General features: G+C 45.6%; 1 protein-coding gene across 2 annotated transcripts in view; it reads right to left on the bottom strand.

Moving 5' to 3' along the window:
* VDAC1 (voltage dependent anion channel 1) overlaps positions 1 to 11,304 on the bottom strand; it is a 54,893-nt gene extending 43,589 nt beyond the window's left edge. Inside the window, exon 1 of one of the 2 annotated variants that reach the window (XM_044280937.1) lies at positions 11,191 to 11,304. The gene's annotated coding sequence lies outside the window, so the exon portion shown is untranslated. The remainder of the gene's footprint in view (positions 1 to 11,190) is intronic. The other variant, XM_044280938.1, reaches the window with a different exon arrangement.
* Between the last annotated feature and the right edge of the window lie 14,990 nt (positions 11,305 to 26,294).

Below are 26,294 nucleotides of genomic sequence, written 5' to 3'. Positions count from 1 at the left end.
TCTGGCGACTACTTATTCCCTATAAAAAATAAAAATAAAAAAAATTAACAGTTGCCTGTTTTTGGTGGAATCATGGTTGGCTGATGTTGGCCAGTCAGTTTTCGCAGTTCAATGCACATGGCGAGGTTCCAGTGTCGCACTTCGGTGGTCCTCCCTGCCAATATTTGTTTTCCCATGTTCCGGGGACGATATCCTGCATACATGATGAATACTGCTGCAGCCAATGACTGGTCTCAGCAGACACATGCGGTATACTGCTGAGGCCAGACTGTCTGCACAGAGACAGAGGGAGATTTATCAAGACAGGAACTTTCCGCTCTGGTCTGGATACCCCCTACACTGCTGGAGGATACACCTAATTTATGACAAGGCTTCATTTACGTCAGATTACTGGCATAGTATAGTTACTTTCTAACACCACTTTTCAAGGAGTGAGGGAGATGACAAATCTCCCCCATGGTGCATACCAGATGTCACTGCTGCAGCCAGGAAGATGGCATCATTGCTGCAGCAGTCTTAACAACAGCTTCCCCATCAAAATGTATTTTTACTAAAGTCTAAGGGCCAGATTGATCATTAGCTCAAGTCAGAATAATGGAGTGAAAAATTCCCAAATTTTTGCGCAATCGCTAAAACTGCGCAAAAATTTGCGAATATTTTCTGCTCTGCACTATGCTTGCCAGTCTTCTGAAAGTGGGCGTGTTTTCTTATGTAAATTAATCTCTAGACAGATTTACTATTGCGACTATTTAAAGTCACAAAAAAAGTCACAAAAAAATGCGCAATTTCACTCCAGTGAGGACCATGCTTATCTTATGAGACTTTTTAATAGAACATGTGACTTTTTCGTAAAGACGTGCGACTTTTGTAAAGCTGCTTACTGACGGATAAACTGCTACCGTCAAACCACATTTATTGCAGTCTTAAAGGGCCGATCATAAATCTGACTTGGCTAAAACCAACTTTAGGGGGGAATCACAGAATGAACATACGACCCTGTTCACGGGATTATAGTAGAATTAGGTCAAATTCACAAACGGGTATCACAGAAAGAACCATTTTAATTCTAAAGCTTCACTTTTAATATTTATATTTAAAATTCACGACCCATAATGTATAAGAAATATATATAAACAAGAAAAAGAAATAAAGCAAATATAAATCTATCCCACTTGACTTCTTGGATGTAGGAAATCAAGTGAATGATGAATAGGGGCAGTGTCCCTAATGGATTCCCCTACAATTATGGCCCTGCCTGAAAACGGAATGGCCGCCCCGATAGGGGCGATCCCGTATCTCGTACCTCCTATAATGCCCTGGAGGACCCTGATACAGGTGACCGATGATAGTAATCCTATGGGGAGACCAGTACTAGTCTACAGGTGTGCCAAAAATAAGAAATGCTTTATTTGTACAAATAACACCCCAACCCCCATACAGTGGAGGTAAAAATGACAAAGACAATGTGTGATTGTGATATGTTTGTATAGAGCGTCCCTACGCGTTTCGCCCTGTTAATATTGGGCTCCTCAGGGGACAAAAACCAAAATAGCACACGGGGTGTATCACATAAAATATCAAGGACAGCAAGACAGCCACGAAAACAATATTAATCAAGTGACTACAGTATAATTAAATATAGTATGATAAACTAGTCACTTAATTATGATTAATTATTGGAGAATGAGACATACAAAACTCCAGTTATACAGTAAGGCAGAAGGTATGCCAGGCGGTGCAACTGGAGGGTGATGAAGTATAACTGATCACAAGATAGTGAACCAACAATCACCATAAAGACACATATCCTATCATTTGTTAATAATATTGATGGACAATTGTGTGAGTATAGCAGGTGATAGCGGTCTATTCCAACTATAGTTGTAGCTGAGGAATTAAATATAATGATACTAGAAGGTCTGTTAGCATGTCACAATGGTCTATTATGAGTATACATAGAGCCAGAGTGGTCAGATGTATTAATATATAGGGATTAATCTATCCCCTCTAGCTGTACCGACAATCAGACCCCTGTATTTGTCTTATGGCGGCATATTAGAGCTGTAACAGATCAACAGACTATTATATAGTGACAAAGCATATGGAGACTTGCGTGTCCAGGAGATGATAAAGGTTTCTCCATTAGTATCTGGCCCACTCCGGTAGGTAAAGATGTCCTGATACTGGGGGGCTACAGAGGATGGTGCCGCAAAGTTTCGGCGTGACCGCTCGCCCAGATGAAGACGCGGCCGCACCTGGGGAGCGGCGTCTGTGCTTAAATCAGCACCACTTCCGGGTATGACGCGCGGACACGTGATCACATGACAGCGGTCACGTGACTTGCCGTGACGTCATGAAGGCAAGGCCCGCATGCTGCGTCGGCAGCTAGGGGGAGACGGCTTAAGCGATGCACATAACAGATCGCTGAGTTGTTGAAGCTTATAGCCTACAAGATGTTGGTATGCGGAGCCCTATGTATAGGTATCATTCCATAGGGTCACAGAAGGGCCATAAGTGCCTATATCATATATACAGACGTGGACAAAATTGTTGGTACCCTTTGGTCAATGAAAGAAAAAGTCACAATGGTCACAGAAATAACTTTAATCTGACAAAAGTAATAATAAATTAAAATTCTATAAATGTTAACCAATGAAAGTCAGACATTGTTTTTCAACCATGCTTCAACAGAATTATGTAAAAAAATAAACTCATGAAACAGGCATGGACAAAAATGATGGTACCCCTAGAAAACACAGAACATAATGTGACCAAAGGGACATGTTAATTCAAGGTGTGTCCACTAATTAGCATCACAGGTGTCTACAACCTTGTAATCAGCCATTGGGCCTATATATATGGCTCCAGGTAATCACTGTGTTGTTTGGTGATATGGTGTGTACCACACTCGACATGGACCAGAGGAAGCAAAGGAAAGAGCTGTCTCAAGAGATCAGAAAGAAAATTATAGACAAGCATGTTAAAGGTAAAGGCTATAAGACCATCTCCAAGCAACTAGATGTTCCTGTGAGTACAGTTGCACATATTATTCATAAGTTTAAGATCCATGGGACTGTAGCCAACCTCCCTGGACGTGGCCGCAGGAGGAAAATTGATGACAAATCTAAGAGACGGATAATCCGAATGGTAACAAAAGAGCCTAGAAAGACTTCTAAAGAGATTCAAGGTGAACTTCATGCTCAAGGAACATCAGTGTCAGATCGCACCATCCGTCGTTGTTTGAGCCAAAGTGGACTACATGGGAGACGACCAAGGAGGACACCATTGTTGAAAACGAATCATAAAAAAGCAAGACTGGAATATGCCAAACTACATGTTGACAAGCCACAAAGCTTCTGGGAGAATGTCCTGTGGACAGATGAGACAAAAATCGAAGTTTTTGCCAAGGCACATCAGCTGTATGTTCACAGACGAAAAAATGAAGCATATCAAGAAAAGAACACTGTCCCTACTGTGAAACATGGAGGAGGCTCTGTTATGTTCTGGGGCTGCTTTGCTGCGTCTGGCACAGGGTGTCTTGAATCTGTGCAGGGTACAATGAAATCTCAAGACTATCAAGGAATTCTAGAGAGAAATGTACTAGCCAGTGTCAGAAAGCTTGGTCTCAGTCGCAGGTCATGGGTCTTGCAACAGGACAATGACCCAAAACACACCGCTAAAAACACCCAAGAATGGCTAAGAGGAAAAAATTGGACTATTCTAAAGTGGCCTTCTATGAGCCCTGACCTCAATCCTATTGAGCATCTTTGGAAGGAGCTGAAACATGCAGTCTGGAAAAGGCACCCTTCAAACCGGACACAACTGGAGCAGTTTGCTCATGAGGAGTGGGCCAAAATACCTGCTGAGAGGTGCAGATGTCTCATTGACAGTTACAGGAAGCGTTTGATTGCAGTGATTGCCTCAAAAGGTTGCGCAACAAAATATTAAGTTAGGGGTACCATCATTTTTGTCCATGCCTGTTTCATGAGTTTATTTTTTTACATAATTCTGTTGAAGCATGGTTGAAAAACAATGTCTGACTTTCATTGGTTAACATTTATAGAATTTTAATTTATTATTACTTTTGTCAGATTAAAGTTATTTCTGTGACCATTGTGACTTTTTCTTTCATTGACCAAAGGGTACCAACAATTTTGTCCACGTCTGTATTTTCAGGCAGGGCCATAATTGTAGGGGAATCCATTAGGGACACTGCCCCTATTCATCATTCACTTGATTTCCTACATCCAAGAAGTCAAGTGGGATAGATTTATATTTGCTTTATTTCTTTTTCTTGTTTATATATATTTCTTATACATTATGGGTCGTGAATTTTAAATATAAATATTAAAAGTGAAGCTTTAGAATTAAAATGGTTCTTTCTGTGATACCCTAAAACCAACTTTAGCCATATGTGAAAGTGTGGCTGTCAGAGTCATGATAAATCTGGCCCTAAGAATGTGATACGTGAACACTGGGCATACAAGCTCCTTGCCCTTTCCACACCCTCTGCTTAGTCACTTTGGTCGGGACTTGAATGACCTGAAGCAGCTCATATAAACGGCCACAGTTGTCAGGCAGCTGGACCCTGCACTCACAGGCCCTTTATGATGGGAGAGGGACTGTGGGAGGACTGTTGCTGTTTGTGATGGGATAGGTGATAAGGTACTGTACTCTGCTGCCTCCAAGAGTCCCATAGACTTTGATGGGGGCAGCGCGACTACTGCTCCATTCATAGCTTGCCTCACTGCAGTCCAGCAATAAAGAGGAACATGTGGGATCGGGACCACCCGTCTGTGGATAGGTGATGTCCATTGTGGGTACAGCAAAGATATTACTGTTGAATGCCCTACAATAAGAAAAAATTCTGCGGCACTTCCAAGGCGTAAAATGAAAAAGTTTTTTTATTTACCAGACAGCAACGTTTCGATCCTTCTCTCTGGGATCTTTCTCAAGCAGTGAATATTTACCAAATTCTACAATTATATTTTATAGGATATTAGTTAAAGGTTTAGGGCAGAAATGTCATGGATTTGTGAAGTCACCATAGCAACTAGCAGAACTATGAATGCAGCTGTAGCACATGATGAGCTAGATAAATAAAGCAAAGGGTACACAAATGTCTGTATAAACTGTATATGTAAAACCTTATATCAATGCACCAGGATAGAGCAATATTCCATGCGGTCACTTGATTATTGTTTATGCTATAAAACATTTTCAACCTGATTACAATCACATTTCAGCAGGTGGTCTAGAAAAGGGAGAGTTCGTGTTCTTTGTTTATTTTCCATCCTCTTAGCTTTAACCCTTAAAGGGGTTATACAACCCCTATAATGACCCCCCTAATGCCCAAGCTCCTCAGACAGGTTATACTTACCCCAGCACCCGCGGCACTCCTGTCCCCGCACAGCCGCTATGGAGGCTCGTCCCAGTCATGGCCTGCTATTGGCTGCCTCCCAGATGTTTTCATCCGCGTGTCTGGGAGATGCAGCAGCAGCAGCTATGCGGGGAGTGGGTAGGTATAATCTTAGGGGTCCAGACATTAGGGGGGGGGGGTCATTATAGGGGTTGGATAACCCCTTTAAGTTCAAAGGTTGTTCAGTGATTAACTAGCTGGTCGGCAGGGTTCCAACACTCAGTGCCCGCACCCGTCAGCTGTTCAGATGTAGCTCCGTCAACCTTGTAGTGGAAGGAGTCCCATTGAGGTCAATGCGAAGAGTGAAAACAGTTCCCTCCATTACAAGGTTGAACATGCCATGTATTTCCAGCAAAAGAGCCACATCGGAACAGACAATCCACGGTATAGGCCAGGGGTGGCCAACCTGTGGCTCTTTGCTTCTTCAAGTGAGGCTCTAGCTGTGAAGCCAGGGAGCAGTCAGGCCGGCTATCTTTCCGCCCCATGCTCAGATCTCTTTTCCTGATCGGGCACTGTTACTACTTTGCAGCTCCAGCTCACTCTCCACTACATCCTGATGCACATAGTGTGAGAACGTAGTATGTGGAGATACGCACTATGACCTGATGTTGTGCTCATCAGGTCACAGTGGAGAGCGTGTCAGACCTGCAGAGTAGCAGATGCCCGAGCAGGAGCCCAGTGCCTGATCAGGAGAGGGAAGAGATTTTTTTAAATTATAGAATTGAGCATAGGAGGTTCTTGTCTGAGCATGGGGGGTCCTGATCTGAGCAATGGGGGCCTGATCTGAGCATGAGGGTTCAGATTTGAGCATGGGGGCAGATCTGATCATGGGGGGTCAGATCTGAGAAGGGGGGAGATCTGAGCATGGGGAGGGGATCTGAGCACTGAGGGTCTGACACTGGGAGTCTGATTTTTGTTGTCTGATCCGAGCATTGGGGGTCTGATTTGGAGGTCTGATGAGGTTAGGGGATCTTATTGTAGGTCAGATTAGGATTGGGGATCTGATTTAGGAGTCTGATCTGTGGTCTGATGAAAAATATTTTTTTTTCTTTTTTTCTCTGCTAATGAAAAATAAGAAAAATATATTTTTTTGCAGACCTCAGGTCGGTTGAAAAATATTATTTTTTTATCTTATTTTTCTTTGTTAAAACCTAGGTGCATCTTGTAGGGCAAAAATACGGTGACTTGTGTGTAAATGTATAGCTTGTGGCTCCTGGTAGTCATACGTTTTTTTTTCCGGCTCTTTGTGTATGCAAGGTTGGCCACCCCTGGTATAGGCCATCACTGGGAAAGGCTGGACAACCTCTTTAAATATATACTTCCCCAGCAAAAAAAAAACAACAAATGAAGCTGCCGCCTCGAGCACCAATGCCGTCATCTTCCTGGCTGCAGCAGGGATATTTCATGCACACAGGTCATCACGCAGCCTATCACTGACCTCAAGTATATGGAACATGAGGCTGGTCACAGCATAGGAAGCAGCAGGGGCGAAAGTGGTAAGGCCGTTCACACCTCCGTTTGTGGATCCGGCACAGAGAAGCCTGCCGTATACTCTATTTCACAGCTGGACTCCCATTGATTGCAATAGGGGCCTACGGTGATCTGGCCGATTTCTGACCAAAATGTCGGGTTTCAGCCGTAACAAAACCATTGCATGCAGGGGGATCTGGCAGTGAATAGGAGGATCTGGCAGGCTGCTCTATGCAGTATCCACAAACAGAGGTGTGAACAAGGCCTAAATAGTGCTTCTTTTGTTTGTTTTTTAGGCCATTTATAATTGCTGGGGATGTATCTATTTAACTCAACCCATTGTCCCATGAAAACAGCCTTAAATGGGTTCTGCACTTGGTTTAAAACTGATGATCTATCCTCTGGATAGACCATCAGTATCTGACCGGCGGGGGTCCGACGCACGGGACCCCCGCCGATCAGCTGGTTGAGAAGGCAGCTGCGCTCCAGTAGCGACTAGTATCAACTAGCGTGGGCGGGGCTAAGCTCCATTCAAGTGAACAGAGCTTAGCCACGCCCACGCTCGTTGATACTAGTCGTGACGTCACTGGGCCAGCGGTAAACAGCGAGAAGGCCGTGGCGCTGCTGGAGCGCCACTGCCTTCTCAAATAGCTGATCGGCGGGGGTCCTGGGTGTCACACATGCGTGTTCAGTGCGGGAATCATTCTCCATGTGTAAGCGTGATCCTCCGTTCTGGAGTGCGCGGCATTATACTGACTTATAGTAGTGTGTCTCTCTACATGACCGTATTGCTACAGAATCATAGTAACAGCTTTAGAAGGAAGGTGACGCAGAGGCACAAATGAGCCTCTAGGAGCAACAGGGTTCTTACTGTTAAGGCTCATGCACACAAACGCATTTTATTTCCGTGTCCATTCCGTTTGCGGAACCATTCATTTCAATGGGTCCGTAAAAAAAAACAAAAAACGGAAGTTACTCTATGTGCATTCCGTTTCCGTATGTCAGTTAGCAAAAGAATAGAACATGTCCTATTATTGTCCGCATAACGGACGAGGATAGTACTGTTCTATTATAGGTCCGTTGTTCCATTCCGCAAAATACGAAATGCACACGGAGGCATCTGTATTTTTGTGGATCACAAAATACATACAGTCGTGTGCATGAGCTCTTACACCTAGAGGTTCTGACCTCTCTGCAACTGCTGCACACTGATTGGCAGTGTCAGGCGTGATGACATTTGCACTGCCTGGTCCTGTCAATCAAAGTTCTTTTCAAAAGCAGATGCAGGGGAAGCAAAATGGGAGGCTGCTGGTGGTGAAAGCGGCCGAGTGATGGTGCACTGACTGGCATGGCACTGCTTACAGAAAAAAATATTAAAGGGGTTGTCCGGGTTCAGAGCTGAACCTGGACATACCCTCAATTTCACCCAGGCAGCCCCCCTGTTATGAACAGTTCATGCTCAGATGCTCTCCTTTGCCCTGTGCTGAATTGCTCAGGGCAAAGGCATTTTATGGCGTTTCGGTGACATGATGAGCCCTCCAAAAGGACTGCTAGGTGGAGGCTTCAGCCCAGAAGTTAGATTGGTGACGTCACCCGCACTGATAGGCGGGTATTAGTGCTTCCCTAGTCTGTAAAATGGCTAGGGCAGCGCTAAAGGCCACCCGTCAGAGCCGATGACATCACCGGGAACACTGCTGGGTGAAAGCCTCTGCCCGGCAGTGTGTTATTATAAACAAGAAAGCCCTTGCCCTGCACGATCCAGCACAGGGCAAGGGAGCGCATCGGAGTATGAAATCACAGGGGCCGGAGGGGTAAAAACGTGGGTATGTCCGGGTTCAGCTCTGAACCCGGACAACCCCTTTAATTCTCATAATTACAGAAATGGATTTTTATAAAAAAAAGGTGTGCCTATTGTACAGGGAACCAGGCCTACAAGGCATTAAGCTTACTTGGGAAGTGACTTTTGAGCGGACAAGACTCCTTTTAAAGACCGGAATACCACTTTACGGTACGTTCAATTGCACCAGCAGCAAATCTGCATCCACATCTGTATGAGGTACAGGTGGATATGTTTGGAAATCCACAGCATAATAAGGCCTCCGTTCTCCACACTGCTCGTCTAGCATTACACGGATCTATAATGCTATGTATCTCTTCATGACCCTCCTTCTACAGGATCCTAGGGACAGCATTATTACACTATCCTGCAGTAGCAATAAGGTCATGCAGAGACACACAGCATTATAAGGCCTCCGTTCTCCACACTGCTCGTCTAGCAGGAGCGCACTGCATCACACTGATCTATAATGCTATGTATCTCTTCATGACCTTCCTTCTACAGGATACTAGTGACAGCATTATTTCACTATCCTGCTGTAGCAATAAGGTCATGCAGAGACACACAGCATTATAAGGCCTCCGTTCTCCACACTGCTCGTCTAGCAGGAGCACACTGCATTACACTGATCTATAATGCTATGTATCTCTTCAGGACCTTCCTTCTACAGGATACTAGGGACAGCATTATTTCACTATCCTGCTGTAGCAATAAGGTCATGCAGAGACACACAGCATTATAAGGCCTCCGTTCTCCACACTGCACACTGCATTACACTGATCTATAATGCTATGTATCTCTTCAGGACCTTCCTTCTACAGGATACTAGGGACAGCATTATTTCACTATCCTGCTGTAGCAATAAGGTCATGCAGAGACACACAGCATTATAAGGCCTCCGTTCTCCACACTGCACACTGCATTACACTGATCTATAATGCTATGTATCTCTTCATGACCTTCCTTCTACAGGATACTAGGGACAGCATTATTTCACTATCCTGCTGTAGCAATAAGGTCATGCAGAGACACACAGCATTATAAGGCCTCCGTTCTCCACACTGCACACTGCATTACACTGATCTATAATGCTATGTATCTCTTCATGACCCTCCTTCTACAGGATCCTAGGGACAGCATTATTTCACTATCCTTCTGTAGCAATAAGGTCATGCAGAGACACACAGCATTATAAGGCCTCCGTTCTCCACACTGCTCGTCTAGCAGGAGCGCACTGCATTACACGGATCTATAATGCTATGTATCTTTTCATGACCCTCCTTCTACAGGATCCTAGGGACAGCATTATTTGTTGCAGATTTCATCCTCTGCATTGCAGGCAAGTGAAATCCGCAGCAGAAATCTGCAACCACGCGCTGCGGAATTCATGTGTACCGCACGGAAGGTTATGTCGGGAAAATATCTATAGCACGCAGATGATATTTTGCATGCAAATCCTCTGTGGAATATCTGCAGCATCTATGCCACATGTGGTACCTCTCAGTTACACTGCCATGATCACAATCACTTGGTGCCAATGAAAAGTAGAGAACCTGCACACTATAAGGACTGTCTGGCTCCGATATAGCACAACCATACTCCACAGAGCTGTACACGGACTGTATCTCAGACACACACTGGGGTCAGTATGTATACAGCTGCTGGATATCACTGAGGAGTGTGATCCATCAATGGTTAACAATCTGCGTTGCCTGTCAGAAGGGCACAATATGTCTGCCATCTGTTGGTTTTATACCCGTAATGTGTCCAGGCCTAGGCATGCTCCATGGCACATACCAGCATCCCGGGAGGAAAACCTGCCACTACTAGCTAATCCTCATACTAATAGGTAGTAGCGTTCAATTACTGCTAACCCAATGGCCATGTGTAGCCTACACGCCACACGTCATATGAGGAGTGCCCTTCATGCTCAGGGTCAAATGACATCTTATTTCAGGGACACAACAAATGGGCTCTTGTCCTTGATTCACACCATCCCAGGGCATGGACAATGGGCTGATGAATGCCAATACACAGCATAGATTATGGACATTATATATATGGTGGGCATCAGGCCCTGCCCCATCCATGCTGCATTATCGGCCCTGGCATCATGCCCTGTATGACCTTGGGCACACACAGAGGTGAGTGGTCCATTACTGCTCTGCAGGGGCAGCAGCTCACGTGTTCTCCCCCCTTGTGCTGTCACCTCGGGGGGGATGTAGTAGTACTAGGAAGCCATAAGCCCAGAGCCTGCCCACCCTGATGAAGGATCTGAGCCCACCAGCCTGCTACTGCGCCCATATTACATGACCTATCTCCCTGGAAGGAGCCAGGGCTTGCCTGCGGAGATAAGGCCGCTCCTGTCACACCGTGATACAACGGTCCCTCCCCAGCACCCCACACCCGGGCCTCTCTGTGGCCTGTGACTATACCCGCGTCACCGGGCCGTGCCAGCTCTTACCTTTGTGTCAGAGCCTGCGGTGCTGCGGCTTTACCGGGGACTGACAGAGAAGGAGCAGTAGGATGAGTGGGAGGGGGCGGGGCGCCAAGAAAACCCTAGGAGAGGGGTGGCGTGACGTCATCGGCACGCCCCCTGGAACGTGGTGCCGGCCGCTGAGTTACGCACGCAGATGTGAATGGAGCTCCCTGACTGCTGGCGGCGGCATTCACTGACTGGCGTGACAAGACTGAGGCAGGTGCTATCTGACCGGACATGGGAGAAATGCGCACAGAGCCTCCATTGCTCTTAGGTTCTGATCGTGTCCTATTGGCCTGGCTGATCTCTGGGACATTTGGTGAAATGCTAGAGCAGTTTGGACATGCCTGTGCTAGAGGAACAGGAGATTAGTGGTGCATCCTGTGGTCTCAGAAACCACCTGCAAGCAGGGCCAGATAAGGTGCACGATGGGCCCGGGCTCTCTATCCAACTCGGGCCCCTTCCTCCATTTTAGTTTAGTATTTTTTTTCTATATAAAGAACCTGCGGTGCTTAGTGAGCGCCACAGTCTCTTCCTAGGCCATATGACATCACATCCACCATTACATGGCTTAGGTGCAGCTCAGTTCCATCTGAGTGATTAGGGCTGAGCTAATACCAAGCGCAGTGCTATCAAATGGACAGCGCTGGGCAAAGAGGCTGCGGCGCTTACTGGGACATCGCGGTCTCCTCAAACAGCTTATTGGCTAGGGTGCCAGGCAGGGCCAGTGCAAGGATTTTTGCCAACATAAGCGAAGCTACATTTTGGCGCCCCTCCCCCTCCTCCAATATTAACCACCTCCGGACCGCCTAACGCACATGTGCGTTCCGGAGGTGGCAGCGCTGCGCACAGTCACGCATATACGCGTCATCTCGCGAGACGCGAGATGACGCGAATATGCGCGCGCGCATGCGCAGTTCGCGCCGGCATTTCTTCGAGAAGCATTTCGTCAGCAACCTGCCAGCCAATGATCGTGGCTGGCAGGTTGCTGATTTTTAAAAAATCCAATCAAAGTGCCAGATAGCAGATCATATTTGTAAATATGATCTGTTATATGGCTGCCTGCTCCTCTGCTGGTTCTTTTCGTCGGTTGGATCCAGCAGAGGAGCAGGCTTCACAGTGAGTACACCAAACACTACACTATAGCCCCTGATCACCCCCCCTGAACCCCAATTAACCCTTTGATCACCTCTTTGATCACCCCCTGTCAATCACAAGTGAAAAGAAAAAAGTGATCAGTGCAAACTGTCACTTTTTTTTTTCACTGTTATTGACCGTTAGGTTTTAGGTATAGTTTAGGTCCCTTGGTTAGGTAGTTAGCGATCAGTTAGCGCCCAGCCCACCGCACCGCAGTCCGTTATTCGCTGATTAGCGTATCGCTAATCAGCATTTGTACTTTTATAGTATCTGGAAGTGATCAAAACTGATCACGGTCAGATCTATAATAGTACTAGTGTCACTTTAGCTCGCCCTCCACCCAAAACGCAGTGTTTGCCCGATCAGGCCTGATCGGTCGCCCACACGTGCGTTCGCCCACACCCGCCCCACCGCAGTGACAAAAAAAAAATTTTTTTTTGATCACTGCACATTCACTTTACACGCACTGCGGCGATAAAAAAATCAGTTTTGATATTTTTTATCAACCGCAGCGGCCTCTGGTACTTCGCTAGGCTCCCCTTTGTAAGACAGGCTTGCTTTTTTTTTTCTTGGGTAGTCTCAGGGAATACCCCTAAATTTAGTTGCCCACATGTCAAACAGGGGGTATTCCTCTGAAGAGGCCTACAGGCTTCTGACCCAGTCGGATGAGGAGTGGGAACCCTCATCTGATGAATCCAGCGGGTCAGAATACGAACCTGTAGAAAGCAGTGGCTCTCTGACCCAAAGTTCGGACGAGGAGGCTGAGGTCCCTGATACCACCAGGCGTACCCGGCCCCGTGTCGCTAGACCGCAGGTTGCGCAGGATCCGCTTCAAGAGCAGCAGAGTGGGGCTGGTGCTGTCGGATTACGTGGTGAGGCATACACCAGCAGCCCAGCCCTCCCTGGACCTAGTACCAGCACTGCCGTACAACCTGGTGAAGTAGCGAGCACCAGAAGGGCAGTTGAAGCTGGTACGGTGGCACGTGCAGTAGTGACCCCGTCGCAGCCACCGCAAAGACGTGCCCGTAGAGCCCCTAGAATCCCAGAGGTGCTGGCAAACCCTGATTGGCAGTCCCCAACTTCAGCCGCACCTGTAGTTTTCCCTTTCACTGCCCAGTCTGGAGTTCGGGTTGAGACGGCTCAGATCGGTTCGGCCCTGGGATTTTTTGAGCTGTTCTTGACTGCGGAGCTTTTAGACTTAGTCGTGGCAGAGACAAACCGGTATGCCACACAATTTATCACCGCTAACCCGGGAAGCTTTTATGCCCAGCCTTTCCGGTGGAAACCAGTCCAAGTTTCCGAACTTAAAACTTTTCTGGGCCTCCTCCTCAACATGGGCCTGACAAAAAAACATGAATTGCGGTCATATTGGTCCACGAACCCGATTCATCACATGCCCATGTTCTCTGCTGCCATGTCCAGGGCACGTTTTGAGGCCATCCTGCGGTTCCTGCACTTTAGTGACAACACCGCCTCCCGTCCCAGGGGCCACCCTGCTTTTGACCGGCTCCACAAAATTCGGCCCCTCATAGACCATTTCAACCAGAAATTTGCAGATATTTATACCCCAGAGCAAAACATCTGCATAGACGAGTCCCTGATACATTTTACCGGGCGCCTTGGCTTCAAGCAATACATCCCAAGCAAGCGCGCCCGGTATGGGGTCAAATTGTATAAGCTCTGTGAAAGGGCCACAGGCTATACCCACAAATTTCGGGTCTATGAGGGAAAAGATCAGACCCTGGAGCCGGTCGGTTGCCCTGACTACCTGGGGAGCAGTGGGAAGACAGTTTGGGACTTGGTGTCACCCTTATTCGGCAAGGGGTACCATCTTTATGTGGACAATTTTTACACAAGTGTGGCCCTCTTTAGGCATTTGTTTCTAGAACGGATTGGCGCCTGTGGTACCGCGCGAACTAGTCGCGCGGGCTTCCCCCAACGGCTCGTTACCACCCGTCTTGCAAGGGGGCAGAGGGCCGCACTGTGTAACGAAGAACTGCTCGCGGTGAAATGGAGAGACAAGCGTGACGTTTACATGCTCTCCTCCATTCACGCAGACACGACAATACAAATTGAGCGAGCAACCCGTGTCATTGAAAAGCCCCTCTCAGTCCACGACTATAACCTCCACATGGGAGGGGTCGACTTCAATGACCAGATGTTGTCTCCGTATTTAGTTTCCCGACGCACCAGACGCTGGTATAAGAAGGTGTCTGTATATTTAATTCAATTGGCTCTGTACAATAGTTTTGTTCTCTACAGTAAGGCTGGGAGAACTGGATCCTTCCTCAAATTTCAGGAAGAGATCATTGAGAACCTCCTGTATCCAGGAGGTTCCGTGGCCCCAACCACCAGTGTAGTTAGCCGTCTACACGAGCGACATTTCCCCAATGTCGTTCCTGGTACCTCAACCCAACCGTCACCCCGAAAAAGATGTCGTGTCTGTAGCAGGAGTGGAATAAGGCGTGACACCCGTTATTTCTGTCCTGACTGTCCGGACCACCCTGCCCTATGCTTTGGAGAGTGTTTCCGGAAGTACCACTCACAGGTACACTATTAGCATAGGGATCATCTCACCAGGACAGGCACACAGGGCTATTAGGGCCTATTCACTCACTGCTGCTGCAAACGTCTCCTTTCACATGGGACAAAGTGCATAACGCACTTCGCCACATCTTTGGGCGATTTGCGCTTTGCACATTGACCCATGGGGAAGGAGAGGTTTGTTCTATAAAGGTAAAAAAAAAAAAAAAAAAAAACAGGTAAGCAAACAGGTTAATGTTTAGTTCCAAAAGTTAAAGTTACATGTTCTGTTCCAAAGTTAATAAAATTATTGCGTTGTGGCCTGTTTTTTTCTTTTTTTTTTTTTTTGTCTTTTTACCTTCCAGGTGGACCAACCGATCTACTAGCTGCAGCACCGATGTGCATTCTCACAGAAGCATTGCGCTGCTGTCAGATTACACGCAAGTCGGTGTATGCGGCGCTGCAAGACGAGATTTCTACTCTGCAGTGACAGATACGTTTGCCGAGGCATACGAGCTGAGGAGGAGGCGGCGTTCCTATGCTTTGGCAAGCACTTTGTATGTATATATATATATATATAAAAAAAAATATCCCGGCAATGATTTATTCATCCACATCGATTGATGCGAATGGAGAAATCTGGTTTGCCAGGGCATACGAGCTAAGTGGGTATGGATGTAGGGCGGAGCTCCTATGTCCTGGCAGACGCCTTTCCCCTCCATTTTTTTTTTTTGGCAGAGATTTTTTCATCCACATTGATCGATGCGAATGAAGAAATCTGTGCCGTTCATTTTTTTCTTTCAGCCCAGAGGCTGAACGGAAAAAAAAAACTCATTACCTGTATGCTCAATATAAGGAGAATAGCAGAAACTCCTAATGCTGGCCATACATGTAATGATTGCGGAGACCCTCAAATGCCAGGGCAGTACAAACACCCCACAACTGACCCCATTTTGGAAAGAAGACACCCCAAGGTATTTTCTGAGGGGCATATTGAGTCCATGAAAGATTGAAATTTTTGTCCTAAGTTAGCGGAAAGTGAGACTTTGTGAGAAAAAACAAAAAAAAATCAATTTCCGCTAACTTATGCGAAAAAAAAAAATTTCTTTGAACTTGCCAGGCCCCTCATTGGATACCTTGGGGTGTCTTCTTTCCAAAGTGGGGTCACATGTGGGGTATTTATACTGCCCTGGCTTTTTAGGGGCCCTAAAGCGTGAGAAGAAGTCTGGGATCCAAATGTCTAAAAATGCCCTCCTAAAAGGAATTTGGGCCCCTTTGCGCATCTAGGCTGCAAAAAAGTGTGACACATCTGGTATCGCCGTACTCAGGAGAAGTTGGGGAATGTGTTTTGGGGTGTTATTTTACATATACCCATGCTGGGTGAGAAAAATATCTTGGTCAAATGCCAACTTTGTACAAAAAAATGGGAAAAGTTGTCGTTTGCCAAGATATTTCTCTCACCCAGCATGGGTATATGTAAAATGACACCCCAAAACACATTCCCCAACTTCTCCTGAGTACGGCGATACCAGATGTGTCACACTTTTTTGCTGCCAAGGTGGGCAAAGGGGCACATATTCCAAAGTGCACCTTTCGGATTTTGCAGGGCATTTTTTACACATTTTGATTGCAAGGTACTTCTCACACATATGGGCCCCTAAATTGCCAGGGCAGTATAACTACGCCACAAGTGACCCCATTTTGGAAAGAAGACACCCTAAGGTATTCCGTGAGGGGCACTGGCGAGTTCCTAGAATTTTTTATTTTTTGTCACAAGTTAGCAGAAAATGATGATTTTTTTTTTTTTCTCTTTTTTCCTTACAAAGTCTCATATTCCACTAACTTGCGACAAAAAATAAAAAATTCTAGGAACTCGCCATGCCCCTCACGGAATACCTTGGGGTGTCTTCTTTCCAAAATGGGGTCACTTGTGGCGTAGTTATACTGCCCTGGCAATTTAGGGGCCCAAATGTGTGAGAAGTACCTTGCAATCAAAATGTGTAAAAAATGCCCTGCAAAATCCGAAAGGTGCACTTTGGAATATGTGCCCCTTTGCCCACCTTGGCATGCAAAAAAGTGTCACACATGTGGTATCGCCGTACTCAGGAGAAGTTGGGGAATGTGTTTTGGGGTGTCATTTTACATATACCCATGCTGGGTGAGAAAAATATCTTGGTCAAATGCCAACTTTGTATTAAAAAATGGGAAAAGTTGTCGTTTGCCAAGATATTTCTCTCACCCAGCATGGGTATATGTAAAATGACACCCCAAAACACATTCCCCAACTTCTCCTGAGTACGGCGATACCACATGTGTGACACTTTTTTGCTGCCAAGGTGGGCAAAGGGGCACATATTCCAAAGTGCACCTTTCGGATTTCACCGGTCATTTCTTACACATTTTGATTGCAAGGTACTTCTCACACATTTGGGCCCCTAAATTGCCAGGGCAGTATAACTACCCCACAAGTGACCCCATTTTGGAAAGAAGACACCCCAAGGTATTCTGTGAGGGGCATGGTGAGTTCCTAGAATTTTTTATTTTTTGTCGCAAGTTAGTGGAATATGAGACTTTGTAAGAAAAAAAAATAATAATAAAATCATCATCATTTTCCGCTAACTTGTGACAAAAAATAAAAAGTTCTATGAACTCACTATGCCCATCAGCGAATAACTTAGGGTGTCTACTTTCCGAAATGGGGTCATTTGTGGGGTAGTTATACTGTTTGGGCATTGTAGAACCTCAGGAAACATGACAGGTGCTCAGAAAATCAGAGCCGTTTCAAAAAGCGGAAATTCACATTTTTGTACCATAGTTTGTAAATGCTATAACTTTTACCCAAACCATTTTTTTTTTGCCCAAACATTTTTTTTTAATCAAAGACATGTAGAACTATAAATTTAGCGAAAAATTTATATATGGATGTCGTTTTTTTTGCAAAATTTCACAGCTGAAAGTGAAAAATGTCATTTTTTTGCAAAAAAATCGTTATATTTTGATTAATAACAAAAAAAGTAAAAATGTCAGCAGCAATAAAATACCACCAAATGAAAGCTCCATTAGTGAGAAGAAAAGGAGGTAAAATTCATTTGGGTGGTAAGTTGCATGACCGAGCGATAAACGGTGAAAGGAGTGTAGTGCCGAAGTGTAAAAAGTGGCCTGGTCATGAAGGGGGTTTCACCTAGCGGGGCTGAAGTGGTTAATGATTGTAGTTGAGTTATTACTTTTTTTTTAAAACATCATTGAATGAAATGCCGTGCGCTTGGTGTCTGCTCTGGCGCTAGCCTAGCGCTTATCTCATAATTTTTATCATCAGACATCACCATATTACCAATGAATCACGGTTCACCTACCTGAGTGGGGCTGTGACTGACTCCTGCTGCTGGCTGCGTCTTCAGTCTGGCTGACAGCTGTGTCTGTTAGTCAGACGAGACACAAGTTATGGTACGTTCACTCTTGCCATATCGATTGCCACTCAGCTTTCCCAGGAACAGATATGCCTAGGTTATGGCCCAATAGAATGAGAATAGAAGCAGAATAAAACAAATCAAGGAATCGTCATCCTCCTGAATCTTGAGAAGATGGCCGAGATGAGTTTCTCCGGGGTTGTATAGGCTTCTAGCTGCCATCATAGACGCTCAGTATGATGATGGACATTAGTGATCTCACCTTCCTCCCCCGTAAGTATTATCATTCATCCCACACCTCTGAACGCTCCCATATCTGCCTCTCCACACGGAGCGTGACTCAGACGGTCGAACCTTTCCCCTTACTTTAATTCCATTGATAAAGTACTAACCACACCATGGGGCTGATGCAACAGATCGTGAATATTCTCATCCCTGTTACAGGAAGATGAAATATTAGTTACATATTCATTTACAGCAATGAACCCAGAAAGCAACATTGCAACCGTTACATCTCTACTCTTGACTCCTTTGGTGTATGAAATAAGGGGCCACAAGGGACATAACACGTGGCTTACTGTATAGCGTTCTCGCATGCGGACCCCTCAGTCACTAATTATCTGACGGGACCTCAAATGCATTACTGGGATTCTCCCCTGCAGGTGCTGACTTACTGCAGTACTCAGCTCAGCTGCTTTCTTAATGAACCCAGGTGAGCGCAGACAGTCAGCTCGCCTCACCTCTAGTCCCTGCTCCCGCGGCCAGTCACGTCCATGTAACGTGTTGCCGTGAGTGAGGACTGGGGGCGGGCGGCGGCACAAATTCAATCGCCGCAAGTTGTAAGTGATAAAAAAAAAAAAGTTATTCATTCTTCCGCCCTGCGCAGGGCGCGCCCTAAGGCAGCCGCTTGGTCTACCTTATGGTAGCGCCGGCCCTGGTGCCAGGAGTCGGACCCCCACCAATCTCATATTGACCATCAATATATAAATCCCAGAGAACCCTTTTACCTATCTGTAGTGTTACATAGGACTGCAAAAATACCCAGGAGCCATTGGCTCCTAAACTGAAAAAAATTTGTAGCCAAATTAAATTTTTAGTTGCCAAATGTAAAATACATACCATATTTTTCGCTTTATAAAACGTACCTGAATGTAAGACGCACTCCAGGTTTAGAGGAGGAAAATAAAAAAAATATTTTCAATCTAAAGGTGGGTTTAAACATGTGCAGTACATGGGTGCATACCTATGGATGAAGGGGGTTATAGTCATATAATATAAACACTGTCCAGTGTACCGTAATTCCCCTGTGTTATAACCCCCCTCATCCATAGGAATGCACCCATGTACTGCAATACATGGGTGTGTTCCTTTATGGACACATTTAATATACACAGGACAATTATGGTACAATCCATGGACAGTGTTGATATTAAATGTGACTATAACACCCCTCATCCATAGAAATTCACCCATGCACTTCTGCACATGGGTGTATTCCTATGAATGAGGGGGGTTAGTCACATTTAATGCAAACACTTAGGCCAATAATAGTACAGCCCCTGGACAGTGTTTATATTAAATGTGACTATAACCCCCCTCATCCTAAAGAGTGAGTACATGGGTGTATTCCTATAGATGAGGAGAGGTTATAGCCATATGTAATACGTATTTGTCCAGGTCGCCTTGAGCTCCCCTTCTTTATATCCCGGCTGTCACTCACCAAGTCTCCGGTAGAGACAGTCCCAGGGGAAAGCAGTGCTGACTCGGAGTGCCGGAGGTTCAGTAGTGGCGAGCGGTTGGGCAACTGACTAAACTGGTTGGTGGAGGCGGCAGAGCAGCAGTTCCCGCCATGCTTACCACCAATCAGCTCACCATACAAGGCAGCAGTGCCAGAGCGGGTCACAGTAGGGGAGAGAGGTGTGGTTCGAGGACAGCACAGTGTCAGTGCTGCTAAGCAACAGCAGACTGAGCGCTCACACGTCCTATTAAACATGCATGCTGGCGGCATTTAGCTTCAATGACCGCCGCCCTCCCCACACTTCCTACTAGAGGGCGCTGCCTCACATTATTAACACTGGAGGTGGGTCTCTAGATAACAGCCTGCAATGTGACGGCCATACGCATGTTCACTTTATAAGACTCATTGACTTATCCCACCCCTCATTTTGGGTGGAAAAAGTGCATCTTATAAAGCGAAAGAATACGGTAAATTATAATAAAAAAAAAGACTTGGAGGAGAAGATGAGACGCAGCTCACAGTAGTGAGCCAGCTCTACATATATAATGGAATACAGCACCACATACCTCTAAGGCCTTTTTCACACTTGCGTTGTCCGGATCCGGCGTGTACTCCAGTTGCCGGAATTACACACCCGATCCGGAAAAACGCAAGTGTACTGAAAGCATTTGAAGACGTCTTCAAAATGCATTCAGTGTTACTATGGCTGCCAGGACGCTATTAAAGTCCTGGTTGCCATAGTAGTAGTGGGGAGCGGGGGAGCAGTATACTTACAGTCCGCGCGGCTCCCAGGGCGCTCCAGAGTGACGTCAGAGCACCCCATGCGCATGGATGACGTGCACGGACGGTAAGTATACTGCTTCCCTGCTCCCCGCTACACTTTACCATGGCTGCCAGGACTTTAGCATCCCGGCAGCCATGGTAACCACTCTAAAAAAGCTAAACGTCGGATCCGGCAATGCACCGAAACGACGTTTAGCTTAAGGCCGCATCCGGATCAATGCCTTTCAATGGGCATTATTTCCGGATCCGGCCTTGCGGCAAGTCTTCAGGATTTTTGGCCGGAGCAAATGCTGCTGTATTTTCTCCGGCCAAAAAACGTTCCGTTCCGGAACTGAAGACTTCCTGATGCATCCTGAACGGAATTTACTCCATTCAGAATGCATTAGGATAAAACTGATCAGGATTCTTCCGGCATAGAGCCCCGACGACGGAGCTCTATGCTGGAAGACAATAACGCAGGTGTGAAAGAGCCCTTACTTCTACAGAGTTTGTAAAACAGACACGTTAGATTTCTCATAATTGGGGTCATTTATCAAACTGGTGTATAGTACAATTGGCTTAGTTGCTCATAGCAACTAATCAGATTCCACCTTTAATTTTCAAAAGGAACTGTCTAAAATTAAAAGTGGAGTCTGGTTGCTATGGGCAACTAAGCCAGTTCTACATTACACCAGTTTGATAAATGACCCCCAAATGTCCCTATAGTGTCCACAGCAATTATAATGTCCCCTAGAGTACCCCCAGTAATAACATCCTATATTGTGCTCCAGGTAATAATACCTGTATAGTGTACCTGAAAAATAATGTCCCCTAATATTCAGGGCTGTGGAGTCGGAGTCGAGGAGTCAGAGGCAATTTTGGGTACCTGGAGTCGGTATTGGAATAAAAAAATATAAAAAAAATTTAAATGTCCGATTTCACAAAAAGTTATAATAAATAAAAATAAAAAAAATAAAGTTTAAATGTCCGAATTCACAAAAAATTATAATTAATTACCGTATTTTTCGCCCTATAAGACGCACCTAAGGTTTTTGGAGGAAAATAAGAAAAAAAAAATTTTGAACCAAAAGCTGTGCTTTTGGTGGGTTTTGAACTAATGGTGGTCTGTGGGTGGCACTGTTATGGGGGCATCTGTGGGTGGCACTGTTATGGGGGCATCTGTGGGTGGCACTTATGGGGGCATCTGTGGGTGGCACTGTTATGGGGGATCATTGTGGGGGCATCTGTGGATGACACATATATAGCATCTTATCTTATGTGTCATCCACAGATCTCCCAATAACAGTGTCCCTGTGTAGTGAATGGGGGCCGGCATCTGTTTCTGTAATGGCAACGGGGCCCGGTGCCTGCTTCATTCATAAAGTGGGCGGAGCAGGCGCATGACGTAGTGAGCTACGCTACGAGCACCCGCCCGGCCTCCTGACTGCCAAGAAGTTTTTAAGATGATTGGAATACTTTAACAATACCCACAAGTTAGATATGATTACTGTATACTACAGTGAGCAGGGCCCGGTGTAGTAGAATACAGTGACTGCATCGGGCCCCGCTGCCATTACAGAAACAGATGCCGGCCCCCAGCCCCTCCTCTCTCTCAGCCTATTCACAGACGGTCCTAGCATTCGCCCCATAAGACGCACTGCTATTTTTCCCCCACTTTTGCGAAAAATACGGTACTTCTCTACTGTAAGAATAAAAGCCAATGCATGCAGTGCGTCACGTTACCGCAAAACGAACACGTTAAGTGACCATGAAGAAGCACGCTTTTCATATGCTTCACTATATGGCACGCAATGCACAGTTAAGGAGCGGCAATACTTATACTTTCCATTGTGTTGTGTTCCGCTGTTACAGGGACCGCAACGCCCATGGTTAACCTAGCCTCTCACTAATAACTGATTAAGTAAATATGTTTTTTGCAGGACTAGAAACACTTGTATAAGTGACTTGTATAAGTGATGGGAATGGATGGTCAATAGTTCAAGACTGAAGCTGTAAACCATCAGAAAAACTGCTGTCATTCAGCTAAGGCTATAAAAACTTGTAAACTCGATTGTTAGCTTAAACGTTAATCATGATTATGGGATTCTACTAGGGAAATCATGTTTTAGGATAAATGCCCCTTCTTGGATCCTCCCACTGCCCTATCTTCAGCAGAAGATCAGCACACAAAGGAGAAGGCAGCAGCTTCCTAGCCGGTAGTTCTGTGGTAATGACATTCGCATATTAAATACAAAGGAGTCGGAGTCGGAAGTACTAAAAACTGAGGAGTCGGAGTTGGACCATTTATCTACCAACTCCACAGCCCTGCTAATATGTCCATGTAATAGAAATGCCCCCATAGTTCCTACCCAATAGAAACATCCCCCACACTACCCCCATAGAGTAGTTTGCCCCCACTGGACTGACATTCCAGAACACCAACATGAGACGTGTATTTCACCTGAGGAACGTCTCCTTGTCACCCTGAGGTTAGAAGAAAAACTGCCCCTCTATGTTAACTTTCAAAGTTTTCCCAATTTTTTGGACTGACTGACCTTCATTTTTTTAAAGTAATGATGGCCACTCGTTTTTCTTTACTTAGCTGCTTTTTTCTTGCCATAATACAAATTCGAACAGTCTATTCAGTAGGACTATCAGCTGAGTATCCACCTGACTTCTCCACAAAGCAACTGATGGTCCCAACCCCATTTATAAGGCAAGAAATCCCACTTAAACCTGACAGGGCACACCTGTGAAGTGAAAACCATTTCAGGTGACTACCTCTTGAAGCTCATCAAGAGAATGCCAAGAGTGTGCAAAGCAGTAATCAAAGCAAAAGGTGTCTACTTTGAAGAACCTAGAATATGACATATTTTCAGTTGTTTCGCACTTTTTTGTTATGAATATAATTCCACATGTGTTAATTCATAGTTTTGATGCCTTCAGTGTGAATCTACAATTTTCATAGTCATGAAAATAAAGAAAACTCTTTGAATGAAAAGGTGTGTCCAAACTTTTGGTCTGTACTGTACATCACACACATCTATACATCACACACTGTACTCCATACATCACACACATCTATACATAACACACTGTACTACATATATCACACACATCTATACATAACACGCTGTACTACATACATCACACACATCACTACATACATCACACACTGCACTACATGCACCATACACTGCACCAAATACATCAGTGCATGTGTGTAGTGCAGGCAGGTTATTATAGTCAAGTGATAAAGTACAGGGAAGAGATTAGACTGGACTTTATCACTTGACTGTAATTGTCTGCTGTTATTTAGACTAGTAATGATAAGTCCCCACCTCTTAGGCCCAGTTCACACCACCACTATTTATTTCTGTTCTGATTAGTTAGATACGCAGAACAACAAAAATCGCTGAAGTGCTGGATCGGGCACATAAGGGTGGATTTTTGTCTTGAGTTCAACGTACACAAAAAACGTATACATTAACGGACGCCTCAGACAGATGACATACTGTGTCGTCCATCACCATGGAGTTCCATTGTAGAAAAAATAACTTTTTTTGCAGAACTCTGCAGGATGGAAAAGTGTAGTGTACCATGTTTTTCCATCCTGCAAAGTCCAGAAAAAAAAACTTGTAGGCTTTTTTCTTTTTTTATGGAATCCTATGGTGACGGATGCCACAGTATGGCATCTATCTGAGGCGTCTGTTAACCTATATACTTTTTTTGTGTACATTAAATGTATGCCAAAAATGTGATGTGAACCCAGCCTAACTGACAAGGAAGAAGCTGAACAGACTCCGCCGACTATGATGGAGTCCGTTCAGTTTCCATCGGGATCTTGTCTTTCCATAGCATCACCACGACGGCCATACAAGGAGATTGACCCCTGACCTCTGTAGGGGCAGGAAGCAGAGAAAGGTTTAAATACCCCCCTCCCACCACCAAACACCAGTGTTTCCTGTCCCTACAGAGGACAGGGGCGGAGAAAGGTCTCCGTGTGCAGCCGCGGTGGAGATGAAGGTCCTGAATTGGATGTTTGGCGGGGCCCCCCTGTCAGCCTGCGGTCTTGTACTAACGCCGGGCAGAGGGGAGAGGGAGAGACTCGCCTTCGGTTGATCTGGGGCCTGCTCCCGGAGCGCAAAAACACCCGCTTGTTTACAAAAGTCACACCGGGTTGCGCGCCCAGCGCCATGCGGCGCTGTACAAATTTGGCACTTCCGGCCAGCAGTGACGTTACCGGAAGTGACGTGGCCGGCTTCTGGAGGCGGGAGAATTCAAATGGATCCCCCTGCTGCAGCGTCCTGCGGTGAGCGCTTACTCTCTCTGGCTATCCTCCAGGATGTCTGCGTCTGAGCACACTGAGGCCTCTACCCTGCCGTCCGTAAGTTTTTTCTTCTTCTCTCACCTGGGCACACTATTGTGGATATTTTCCCTGGTTTTAATGGTTTTTTTCTTGGCTGTTCCAGACTGCTAAAGATCTTCTGAGAAAGCCCAAGAAATCCTCAAAGTGTATTTCATGCTTCAAACGTTTACCTGATGACCATCCTAAGAAGTTGTGCGGGGACTACATTTCTAAAATTGTCCGTGAGGAACAGCCGTCCCTCATGGACGAAATTAGATCTATGATGCAGCAAGAGATTAAATCCTCCTTTGCGGTCATTTCTACACTTCAAACAGAGAAACCCGTTTTTACGGAGCCCCCCGCCAAACGCCACAAATCAGACGATTGTTTCATCCGATTCTGAAGTTTATGGTGGTTCGGCTTCCTCTTCTAGATATATGGAGGATGAAGATAAAATCTCTGAGCGAGAATTTTCTCAGAGGATAAGGAAATTGTATTTCTCTTCTGAAGATATGCCCGAGCTTTTAAAAGCCGTTAGGGCTACTATGGGGGTAGAGGAGGTGCATTCTACTCCATCAGTACAAGATGAGATGTTCGGAGGTCTCAGGGTGAACAAGTCCAAAGTCTTCCCTATTAATGATAACATCAAGGGGATGATTTTGGATGAATGTGCAGATCCGGAGAAACGGCTAGGAGTTGCCAAATCCTTCCAAAACCTTTTTGATCAGGAAGAGGCTAGGACCTTTAATACCACTAGGGCAATTTCGTCTTCTCAAGCAGAAAGAGCGGGTGTCTACCTTGAGGAGATCTGTAAGGCAGCCACATGGTCCAGCATCCATACTTTTGCCAAGCATTATAGACTGGACCTTTTCAAAAAGACTGATATGTCTTTTGGACAAAAAGTCCTTCAGTCTGTGTCCCCCCCTTAAATTCATATTTGATATACCTCCTTGTATGGCCGTCGTGGTGATGCTATGGAAAGCCGGAATTAGTACTTTGTCTGGTAAAAAGCCGGAATTAGTACTTACCGGTAATTCATTTTCCATGAGATCACCACGACGGCCCGTATTTCCCTCCCGTTCGTTACTTGGGGGTTGATATGAAGAAATATCTTCTCCTATTTATTTGTTTTTCACGTGTGTATCCACCACCTTTTACTCTGGTATTTTGGAAG

Source organism: Bufo gargarizans, chromosome 2 (genome assembly GCF_014858855.1).
Source record: "Bufo gargarizans isolate SCDJY-AF-19 chromosome 2, ASM1485885v1, whole genome shotgun sequence".
Lineage (NCBI taxonomy): Eukaryota > Metazoa > Chordata > Amphibia > Anura > Bufonidae > Bufo > Bufo gargarizans.
The sequence above is the reverse complement of the archived record's forward strand: the minus strand, read 5'-3'. Positions and strand labels throughout refer to the sequence as shown.